The 12,491-nt window shown below is 41.5% G+C and overlaps 1 protein-coding gene and 1 non-coding gene across 2 annotated transcripts in view; both read right to left on the reverse strand.

Moving 5' to 3' along the window:
• The window catches only part of THBS2 (thrombospondin 2), a 38,018-nt gene extending 34,673 nt beyond the window's left edge, over positions 1 to 3,345 (reverse strand). The window contains exon 1 of the mRNA XM_081529655.1: positions 3,149 to 3,345. The gene's annotated coding sequence lies outside the window, so the exon portion shown is untranslated. The remainder of the gene's footprint in view (positions 1 to 3,148) is intronic.
• Positions 3,346 to 11,656: 8,311 nt separating this feature from the next.
• Positions 11,657 to 11,728, reverse strand: TRNAC-GCA (transfer RNA cysteine (anticodon GCA)). Its single transcript has one exon. It is a non-coding gene; the product is annotated as a tRNA-Cys (tRNA).
• Between the last annotated feature and the right edge of the window lie 763 nt (positions 11,729 to 12,491).

Genomic DNA, 12,491 nt, shown 5'->3' on the forward strand with positions numbered 1-12,491 from the left:
TACAATTTAACTCAAATTTCAGTGTTTTCTTTGCATTTCTCTTAATATTTAGTGCATTTATCTAAAGATATCTCTCAGAATTGTCAAAACATGCTCATATTGCTATCTATACAATTTCATTTTCATTATTTTTATATTTGAGTCTATTATAAATAGGACTGTTTTCTTAATTTCTTTTTCAAAGAATTTATTTAGTGTATAAAAGCACAACTGACCTGTGTATTGATTGACTTGTGTGTTGATTTTGTACCCTGCTCTATGCCAAATTTGTTAATTAACTCCAACAGTTTTGTGTGTGCATGTGGAGTCTTTAGGGTTCTTCCCATATAAGATCATGCCATCTCCAGAGATAATTTTGCTTCTTCCTCTCTGATTTAGATGACTTGTATTTCTCTTTCTTGCCTAATTGCTCTGTCTAGGACTTAACCATATTGAGTAGAATTGCTGGCATGCATACTCAGTCACTAAGCCATGTCTGACTCTTTGCAACCCCAGGGATTATAGCCCACCAGGTTCCTCTATCCATGGGATTTTCCAGGGAAGAATACTGAAGTGGGTTACCATTTCCTTCTCCAGGGGATCTTCCCAAACCAGGGATTGAACCTGTGTCTCCTACATTGGCAGGCAAGTTCTTTACCACTGAGCCATGGTCCTGGATCATATGTTTTTATGTTTTTAATTTCAAGGGATTGTCATTCCGGTTTATATAGTAGCTGTACCATTGTACATTTCCACCAACAGTGCACAAGGGTTGCACTGTCTCCACATCCTCACCAACACTTTGGCCACTGATACGAAGAGCTGACTGATTAGAAAAGACCCTGATGCTGGGACAGGTTGAAGGAAGGAGAAGGGGACAACAGAGGATGAGATGATTGGATGGCATCACCGACTCAATGGCCATGAGTTTGAGCAAGCTCCTGGAGATGGTGATGGACAGGGAAGCCTGGTGTGCTGCCGTCCACGGGGTCGCAAAGAGTCAGACGTGACTGAGCAACTGAACAACACCAACACTTGTTATATTCTTTTGCTTGTTTATAGTAGTCACTCTATAATGACTATGTATGTGTGTATATATACACAGACATACATATATGTGTGTGTATGAAAGTGAAAGTGTTAGTCCCTTAGTTGTATCTAACTCTTTGTGACCCTATTGACTGTAGCCCTCCAGGTTGCTCTGTCCATGGAATTCTCCTGGTAAGAATACTGGAGTGGGTTCCCATTCCTTTCCCCAGGGAATCTTCTCAACCCAGGGATTAAACCCTGGTCTCCTGCGCTGCAGGCAGACTCTTCACTGTCTGAGCCACCAGGGAAGATTGGGGGTGATATGGCATTGCAGTTTTACTGCATTTCATGGTGTATTGAGTACAATGATGAGAAAGCTCTGGTCTTAAGTAGCCTGAAACTAACTGCTGCTGTCATTCCACCTCATGAATCTTAAAAACAGGGACTGCGAGGATTAAATTGCCCTCAAGCAACTTAACTGATCCCCAAATTAGAATAGACTGTAAGAATATATATATATAGGGATATTCAGCAAGCCACAAAGTAAAATTCACATCTAGTATATAATCAAAGAGTACTATGTATGAAACAATGATAAAAAGTAGAACCTGTAATAGGAAGAAAATGCAAGCCAGTAAAAATGCCTAAGGACTGATGCAGATGAAAGAAAATAGAAGATTACAGCAGTAAAACGGTTTTTATGACCATCCTCTGTGTGTTCAAAAAGTTAAGTAGATACAGTGAAGATATAAAAGGCACCCTGATAGAACTTATAGACATGAAAAATATAATGTGAGATGGGAAATACATGTGTGTTGATTTTTTTGAGAAAAAGAGAGAGGAGTGAACTTCAAGACTGTCAGGATACATTTAATAGGAGGCTTCCTGTGTGCTGTTTTCAGTCTTGCATGAATTCTATGTTCCTTAACAGCACCTGAATACAGGTGCCAGAGAGCTGGCAAGCCGGCTTTCGGGGATAATAGAAATTCATGTATCTCATTCATATGGAAATTCCATATGGTGAACAGCAGCCATTTACAAGTCTCCTCCTTTCTGATGTGTAAAGTAACTGTTGCAACCCCCTCTCTAGAGAATGATCCTAACCTCCGGCTTTCTAGGTGACTTGTTAGACTTTTGATCCCTATCTCTGCTAAAAAGGGCTATCTGGTAAGAGAATATATATATGCCCACAATATGTTGAATAAATGCCTTTGTTCCACCAGAGCACTGGTCACCGTGTCTTTTCTCATTCTCTCTCGCTCTCTCCCTCTCTCCGTTTCAGGCTGCTTCCACGGAGCACAGGTGTCCACCGTGTCTACTTATTGCCCGGGCTTTCAAGACCTCTTCGAGAGGGCACCCTGAGCCTACGGAGACGGTGCTAGCTCTGTGTCCTAGAGTTATATTGGCATACTGTGTAAACCAGGGAATACCAGCCTCTTTTCTTCCTTCTTTTCTTATCGGTCAACTCTGTACCCCCAAGTTCCGGCCCATTAAAGGACCACAACAAAGACCTAGCAAAGTGACTATCCATAAGGAAACATACAGAGAACAAGGGATTGAGGAAATTTAATGGAGCACAGTGAATTATAATGCCCTACATCAGTATGCTGCACGTTTACACATCTCTGTTAGCATGACTATAGATAGGCTTATAAACATTTGAATGGGATGAGAAATCTGTTCAATATTCTCAACAGTAAAATATTAACACACTGTGAAAATGAAAGTGAAAGTCGCTCAGTGGTGTCCGACTCTTTGAAACCCCATGGACTATACAGTCCATGGAGTTCTCCAGCCCAGAATACTGGAGTGGGTAGCTTTTTCCCTTGTCCAGCAGATCTTCCCAACCCAAGAATCAAACCAGGTTCTCCTGCTTTTCAGGCAGATTCTTTACCAACTGAGCTATCAGGGAAGCCCCCCAACATTTAAAGTTCTGAAATTAAAACATCATCCTAGAAGTCTATACTCAGCCAAAATATCTTTCATAAACAAAAGTAAAACAAAGACTTTTTCAGACATACAAAAGTGGGGAGAATTAATCACCAATAGATTTCAATATACAAAATGTTAAAGAAAGTCTATCTGCCAGAAATAAACTAGAAACACAAAGAGAAATAAGAATATAAGAACACTTCCTCACCTGTTAAAGGGCATCTATAAACATCTGTAGCTTAATGATAAAAGGCTGAATTCCTCCCCCTCAGATGTGAAAGACTTCTCTCATCATTTACTTCTTTTCAGTATTGTACTGCACATTCTAGCCAGTGCAACAAGGCAAGAAAAAGAGTATTGAGGCTAGAAAGGTGTAGGTAAAACTGTCCCTTTGTTTACACACATGATCATCTATGTAAAAATCCAGTGGAATCTGCAGAAACTACTGAGAACAGTGAGCTCTGTGAGGTCACAGAAAATAAAAATCAACATACAAAACTCTGCTATACTTATGTATATTAGCAATGAGCATCAGAAATTTAAATTTTCAGATGCCATTTACAGTAACAACAAAAACATGAAATGCTATGGGATTAGTCAGACAAAATAGTGCAATAGCTACCCACTTACAACTATAATACACTGAGGGTAATTGAGAAGTCCTAAATAAATGGAAAGATATACCATGTTCATTTATCAGAGGACTCAGTATTTTTTAAGAGGCAATTATTTCCAAGTTTCCAGATTCAATACAATTTCAATTAAAATCTTGACATGTGTTTTTGTATGAACTTGCAAGCTGATTATGAAATCCACTTGGAAATGCAAAGAATCTGGAATAGACATATGGCTTTGAAAAGCAAAAAAAGAAGATTTATACTACTTGATTTAAAATCTCATTATAAAACTAGTAAAGACAGAATGGTATCATTGAAAACTGGAAAGTTAAGTCAATAGAAGAGAAAAAGAGTTCTGAAGTGGACTTATACACATATGAACAACTGATTTCAACAAAAAATTTTATAGGAAACTCAGTGTAGAAGAAAATAGTCTTTCCAACTAAAGATTAAATATCCATGTGCAAGAGTAAAACAAAACAAAAACAAATTAAACGCTTGATTTATATCTTGTACCATGTAGATTAATCCAAAATGGATAATGGACCTAAATATGAAACCTAAAAGTCTAAAAATTCCAGAAGAAAGTAAGGAAATAGCTTTGTGACTTTGTTTGAAACAGAGACTTGTTTGCTACAACATCAAAACCATAACCCATGAAAATATCAATAACTGGACCTCATGAAAATTAAATAGTCCTACTTTTCAATCTCTCCATCCATCCATCCATCCATCCATCAAAACCTTGATAAAAGAATGAAAAGATATGCCTCAGACTGGGAGAAATATACTTGCAAGCACTCTATGATAAAGGACTTATGTCCTTTTGGAATGATGAGGGGGAATATTTCAAAAGATTTGAGCAGACACATCATCAAAAAATATATATGGTTTAAAAGATGCCCGACTCTGTTAGTCTCCAGGTCAATGAAAATTTAAATGCCAATAAGATTCTACTACATATCCATCAGAATAGTTAAAAAACTTGACCATACTGAATATCGGTAAGGTGTGGGGGAACTGCACTCAGACTTTCATGTACTACTGTTGGGAAGGTAAAGTCTCACTTTAGGAAACAATTTGAAATACAGTTTGTCCATTTATTCAAATGTTAAGCACTCACCTGACCTATGACCTGACTAGTCTATGACTAGATAAAGGAAAGCATATTTCCACTTGGCTTATATGAGAATGTTCAAAACAGCCCCAGGCAATAACCTCAAACTGAAAACAACCTGATATTTATCAACAGACGAGTGGCTAAAGACAGAAGTGGTATATCCATTCAGTGAAATGCTACTCATTCATAAAAACAAGTCAGCCAGAAAGAGAAAAACACGTTTTTGTATATTAACACATATATACAGAACCTAGAAAAAGATACTGATGAGCCTATCTGCAGGACAGGAGGAGAGACACGGACATAGAGAACAGACTTACGGACACAGCGGGGGAAGGAAAGTGTGGGTCAAACTGAGAGAGTCGGAGTGACACATACACGCTACCTACACGCTATCCCGCGGGCTGTCTGCAGTAGATGGTAGATGAAGTAGATAGCAGTGGGCAGCTGCCGTGTGGAAACAGGGAGCTTACCCTGTGCTCTGTGACAACCTGGGGTGGCGGGGTGGGGTGGCGAAAGTGGACTGCACGGAGAGAAGGACGGGGTTACAAAGGGGCGGGAGGAAGAGTCGGTGAAGAAGAAGAAGCCAGGGATAGTGTGCATGTGTGATGATGGTTTCACGAGTGTATAAATGTCACAAATGATCAGATCTTACAGTTTAGACAGGTGAAATTTATTATATGCGATTGTAACTTAGCAAAGTCTACGACACAGCAGAGTTGAGTAACAACACACTAGAGCCGGCCGGCGCCACTCTGTGAGAGCCAGCTGTGAAATGTTCAGAATTCCGTGAGCCAGTTAGTGTTTCATGAGCCGGCAGGCTGTAGTCCTCCATGCTGGGAGGTGCTTTGTCCTGGAAACAAGCGTGTTTATGTGTCTATTTCTATTGAAAACTGGTTGACAGACATTCACCAGCACATCACTGGACTGAAAGTAAAACAATATGGTCAGAGAAGAGAGTTACTCGGAGAAATATTTTCCCTTTTGATGTTTAAGAACTTGTAGATATTCCACTAATATGTTTCATTGTATATTTGCATGATGTTAGTTAATTAAATGGCAATAATTATCCAATGGTGACTGCAGCCATGAAATTAAGATGCCTGCTCCTTGGAAGAAAACTTATGACCAATCTAGACAGCATATTAAAAAACAGAAACATTGCTTTGCCAACAAAGCTCCATCTAGTCAAAGGTATGGTTTTTCCAGTAGTCATGTATGAATGTAAGAGTTGGACTATAAAGAAAGCCGAGTGCTGAAGAATTAATGCATTTGAACTGTGGTGTTGGAGGAGACTCTTGAGAGTCCCTTGGACTGCAAGGAGATCCAACCAGTCCATGCTAAAGGAAATCAGTTCTGAATATTCATTGGAAGCACTGATGCTGAAGCTGAAACTCCAATACTTTGGGCACCTGATGCAAAGAACCGACTCATTGGAAAAGGCCCTGATGCTGGGAAAGATTGAAGGCGGGAGGAGAAGGGGATGATAGAGGATGAGATGGTTGGATGGGATCACTGACTTGATGGGCATGAGTTTGAATAAGCTCCAGGAGTTGGTGATGGACAGGAAAGCCTGGTGAGCTGCATTCCATGGGGTTGCAAAGAGTCGGACACGACTGAGAGACTGAACTGAACTGAAGTCACTAAATTTCTCATCTTCTACCAAACTAAATTTGGTAAAATATTAATGGAAAAGATCATATGATATCACTTGTATGTGAAATGTAAAACATGACACAAACGATTCAACCTATGAAAGAGACTCACAGACACAGAGATCAGACTTGTGGTTGCCCAGGGGGAGGGGGGAAGGGGAGGGATGGACTGGGAGTCTGGGGTTAGCAATGCAAACTATTATGTATATGATGGATGAGCAACATGGCCCTACAGTATAGCACAGGGAACTATACTCAACATCCTGTGACAAACCAGAATGGAAAAGAACATGGAAAAGAATGTGCATACATGTGTTAGCGAAGCACTTTGCTGTATGGCAGAAATTAAGAAAACATTGTAAATAAAATATATTTCAATAAACTAAATTTTTAAAAAATATTTATCCTAGATAAGGCCTAAGCCAAAGTCTTTGGGACTCTTTACCATCTGAGCCACCAAAGGAAGCCCATTAAGCTCTTTAGGAAGAAATATAATTATTTTTAAGTGATAGAAATTGCTTATATGTTAAGTATATAAATGTATTTTTCTACATAGAAAGACCTCGAAAGAATCTCAGCATTTGTCTACCTGAACTACTTTCTTATGAAAGTAATGATAAAAATTTAATATTCTCAATAGCAATGCAGGTTCTGTTATTGTTTTACATAATCAAAATAAGTAAGAAGATCAGTTTTAAAAAAAACTACTTCCATGTGCAGGATTTCTGACAGAGTACTTTTAATTTTTATATTTAAATTTATTTTTGTTAACATTGGTGGCACATTCATTAAGTAAAAGTGATTTGTTGAGTTGATGGCAGATTAACGATTGAAAGTACCAAGTAACATTTGTAAAAGAAACCGCATTTTCTACAGTTTTAAAGGAATTCTTTTCTATGAAACAACAGGGGAAAGTATACACAAATGTGCAATATGAAAATTCTGTCAAAAGAAGCATTTCCAGTGTTTGTGCACATTTTTAATGCAGTTCATCTTCTGTAGGCATGTTTTAAATGTTATAGTTTTTGTTATTATTTCTTTTTATTATAATCAACCCTCATTAGATACTCATGCATATTTCAAGCTTCGAATTATTTTTTATTTTCTGTTTTGTTAAGATATAATTGACATACATCTCTGAATAAGTCTCAAGTATACAGCATAATGACTTGGCTTACATGTATTGGGAAATGATTACCACAGCAAGCTCAGTTAGTATCCGTCATCTCAAGGAGATTAAAAAACAAACACGTTTCTTCCCCTGTAATGAGAAATCTGGGGACACACTTTCTGTGGGAACTTCCGCACACACGGGACAGCAGCGTTGCTGCAGTCACCAGGCGGCACTCATTCATATCAACGGAACCTTGTCACTTCGCCCACCGCCGTCTATCCCCACCCCTCACTCCCTGAGACTCCTCTGTGACACAACCTGACCTCATTTTCCTCTTTTTGAGATTCCATGTATAAGTGAGATCCCACAGGATGTGTTTTTCTCTGTCTGACTTACTTCACTCAGCACGATGCCCTTGAGGTCACTATCTAGTACCTAATGCCCTAAATTAGAATAGTGTACATTTGGACATCTCTGTTAGCATGGTTATAAATAAGTTCATAAACATTTGAATGCGATGAGATACCTGTTCAAGACACTTAGTTTCCAACAGTAAAATATTAATACACTGTGAAAATGAAAGTGAAAGTCACTCAGTCGCATCCGACTCTTTGTGACCCAATGGACTACACAGTCCGTGGAATTCTCCAGGCCAGAATACTGGAGTGGGTGGCCTTTCTCTTCCCAACCCAGGGATCGAACCCAGGTCTCCCACATAACAGGCAGATTCTTTACCAGTTGAGCCACCAGGGAAGCCCATTAATACTCTGAATACATTGCAAAAGAGCAAGTCTGTGTCCCTGATTTGTAAGAGAGTTTTGAGTCCACAAATACGTTCTCAGCTTTACACAGAGCAAAGATATCTCCCTGACCATGGCAATCCGGCCTCCGTGGAGTGAAGCCTGCAAGCATTTAAGAAACTAATGGGGATTATGAGCGCAGTGAGGACACACCGTCTTAAATCTGCACCGCTCTGCCTTCCCCTCGCCACCTGGCGAGGATTAGCCCAGTGAGGACGAATGGGAGAGCTTCTGCGTTCAGACTGACGTTACTGGGTGGAATTTTTACCTCTCTGAGTCTCTGCCCCCTCACTATAAATAGCCATAGTGATAGTATCTAGCTCATCAGGTCATCCTGAGAGTTGATGAGACAGTACATCTAACACTAAATTCTGTACGAGGTCTGATCCCCAATACCCGATAAGGGTGACCGTGATGGTGAGGATGTGATTCTCGTTGTTGGTTGGGGCCAGTGGAAGCATCACTGCTGCGATGGTCTTGCAGTTTACCACCTCTTTAAGATCACCTGTATCTAAAAGGTAAAGTCCTGCAGGGAAGGCACACATGGTGTTGCCATGGGAGCCACTGAGCAGGAAGAGTGGATTTGCAGACATTTGCATCGTCACACTCGGTGTGGCCTGACACCTCAGTCTAGAGCGTGGTTGTGGTTTCCCCAATGTGCATTTTACACTCAGTCGGGTGAACGTGGCTCCTTGGTTGAATAAAGGTTTCCTATAGCAGTGTAATCTTCCCTTTACCTCTTATTACGCCCTCCCGACTCACCGCTGCAAGCACATTACCTTCCAGGATTCTCTCCGAGATCTGGTCATGCAGGCTCTCGTCAGCTGAGGCTAACCTGTGGTCACACCCCTGTAGATCTGTGGATGCCAGGCCAGACATGGGGGAAGAAACAGCGGGATGAGGGGTACCCCGAGTGCCCCTGGGTAGCCCTGTAAGTGACGCACACTCCGGTGCTCACACCCTCATCACTAAAATGACACCAGTGGCCGGTGAGCGCCCCTTTCTCTTTTAGTTCCAGGTTTCTCAACTCTGTGCACTTACCCAGGATTTTACAGTAAAGCACAGCAGGCAGCAACAGACAGAGATCATGCCAATGTTTTCTTCACTCTTACCAGACCGACCCTTAGCTTTCTACTCGATGTTTTCAGGTTAGAGCAGATGCCGTTCCTTAGTTAGCTACCTCTTCCCTGAGTACCAGCCTGAGCTGCCTCCTTTCTGTGCTGACCAACAGATTCAACCAGTCTGGATGATATTGACCCTATGTCACTAACACAGAAATCGTGGGAGGTGATTAACACAATTCACCAAACTCAAGTACACTGTGATGTTTATTTCTTAATTAAAAGAGCTTTAATTTTAATTGCGTTTATATAAGTACAATGTCACTTTCAGTGTTTGAATCAACACTGCCGTTTAGCGGGCGAGATCTGCCTACATGCGCACACTTCCTGCATCAGAGGACTGTCCAGGGAAACCGGACGGTGGAACAGTTATGACTTCTTTGGGAAATGTGAGTTCTATAAGGCCTGTCAAAGAAACTGCGCTGTTGTCTTCTAACATCCTGTTTAATTTTACTCCAAAAAACCGTTACAAGATAAGATTGTTATTCGTAACTCTAAGAAGGCTGAGTGCCAAAGAACTGATGTTTTCCAATTGTGGTAATGGAGAAGACTCTTGAGAGTCCCTTGGATTGCAGAAAGATCAAACCAGTCAATCCTAAAGGAAGTCAACCCTGAATAGTCATTGGACAAAGTGAAAGTGAAAGTTGCTCAATCGTGTCCTACTCTTTGCAACTCCATGGACTATACAATTCATGGAATTCTCCAAGTCAGGATATTGAAGTGGGTAGTCATTCCCTTCTCCAGGGGATCTTCCCAACCGAGGGATCGAACACAGGTCTCCCACATTGCAGATGGATTCTTTACCATCTCAGCCACCAGGGAAGCCCATTCATCGCAAGGACTGATACTAAAGTTGAAGCTCCAATATTTTGGTCACCTGATGTGAAGAGGCAACTCATTGGAAAAGACCCTGATGCTGGGAAAGACTGAAGGCAGGAGGAGAAGGGGATGACAGAGGATGAGATGGTTGGATTGCAACAAACCCTCTCTATGGACATGAGTTTGAGCAAACTCCAGGAGATGGTGAAGGACAGGGAAGCCTGGTGTGCTACAGTCCGTGGGGTGGCAAGGTGTCGGAAATGACTGAGCTACTAACACACACACACACACACACACACATGCCTAGTTAAATAACTATTATTTTTAGTGATGTGGGGCATGTGGGAAGGGGCTGCTGGTCAACCTCGAAATCCTAGTGGCTTAACAACCACAGCACGGATCCTCCTTGGGGTCTCAGGTGGGCCCAGCTGGGTTTGGTACCAGAAAGGGGCTGGGGTGTGGATCTGCTCCACTCTCTCCCCGTCTCCTGGGACCCACACCTGCCAGGGACACACCATCCCCTTGAACACACCCGAACTAGGCACGGTCACTTCTGCCCATATTCTGTGGCCAAAGCAAGTCTCACGGCCAAGCCAGTGTCAGTAGGGTGGGGAACATACTCCTCCCTGTTCCTAGACATCGTTAGAGACACACGTAGCAGAACCAGGCTCACATTTCCAATCTGGACGGGAAGAATGGTGGACAGTAGCCATTCCACCATGGGCGCTTCATAGGCCAGAGGGCCTCCCTGGCCTCTGCTCCCACTGCTTAGTCAGCCCATACAGACCCTGGGCAAAGGCATGAAAGAGACTGATCTGAATTATTAGTCAGATGACACAAAGCAATCAGAGCTGTTGGGTATGAAAACCTTAGAAAAATGACTAGCACAATTGGCTAAATATTGCAAGACACCTGGATATTCAAAAGCTGCTAAAAATCATCCTTTTTTAAAAGATTAGGGCTAGCCACTGCAGGCAACCCCCTGAACAATGTCTCAATTATCTGGTTTTAGAATTTTTCCATTGCATAATGGGTACCATAGGAAATGGGGAAATAGGAGAAATATTTTAAAATGGATAAATTACTGCCTCCCCACCATTCGGAGATAATCTTTGTTGTCTTCTCATTACAGAGATCTAAGAATATCTCTTTTTGGTCATTTTGCTGCTCATATTTTTATATGTAATTCTGACCATATTTCAAAACTGATTTTAATAGTTAACACTGACTGAAAGTTGTTCAGATTAACTTTTATTTATTCTGATCTGATTTTCTCAAAACCGAAGTTAATCTCTGAACATAGGTCTTTGCAGAGACAGTGTGCTTTTTTCATAAGAAGTGAAGTGAAGTCACTCAGTCATGTCTGACTCTTTGCAACCCCATGGACTGTAGCCTACGAAGCTCCTCCATCCATGGGATTTTCCAGGCAAGAATACTGGAGTGGGTTGCCATTTCCTTCTCCAGGGGATCTTCCCAACCCAGGGATTGAACCTGGGTCTCCTGCATTGCAGGCAGACGCTTTACCGTCTAAGCCACCAAGGAAGCCCCTTTTTTTATCAAAGAAAATACAAAAATACAAAATGGTGATACACAAAATAAGTAGGAGAAGCCATCAATGGCATTTTGGATCGTCAGCATCTTTTGTGACATGTCCATGGCCTTCTCCGTGACCTTCACACTGTGGGAGCAGAACAGCAAGCCCAGCCCTCCCTGCGGTACCCTGTGCGCTGGGGTAGCCTTCCCACCACAGGTCCCAAAGAGCAGCAGCATCTCAGTCTATCACGTGGGTCTGGAGGTTCCCCACTTCTGGTCCATATATTTAAGTCCCTGAAGGCAAAAACCTAAAACTGGATTCATTTACTGGTTAGGAACATCTACTATGGTCATGAGATCCCCCGGAGGAGGGCATGGCAACCCACTTCCATATTCTTACTGGAGAATCCCATGGACAGAGGAGCCTGGTGGGCTACAAGTCCATGGGGTCGCAAAGGGTCGGACATAGCTGAGTGACTAAGAACAGCATGGTCAGGAGATGCTGTTGGAAATTGAGAATTTCAACTGTTTTTAAATTTACTTTTTGAAGTATATTACTGAAAACCTGTTGTACTAGAGTTATGAAGGAAAGTGGCTAAGAATAGACAAGGGTGGGACTTCCCTGGCAGCCCAGTGGTTAAGACTCCATGCTTCCATTGCAGGGAATTCAGGTTCAATCCCTGGTTGAGGAACTATTAATAAGATTCTGCCTGCCGATGGCCAAAAAAAAAAAAAAAATCTCTTGAACTGAATAAAGATAAAAAGACAACAT

The sequence above is a fragment of the Giraffa tippelskirchi genome, chromosome 9 (genome assembly GCF_054371585.1).
Source record: "Giraffa tippelskirchi isolate mGirTip1 chromosome 9, T2T-mGirTip1v1.2.pri, whole genome shotgun sequence".
Lineage (NCBI taxonomy): Eukaryota > Metazoa > Chordata > Mammalia > Artiodactyla > Giraffidae > Giraffa > Giraffa tippelskirchi.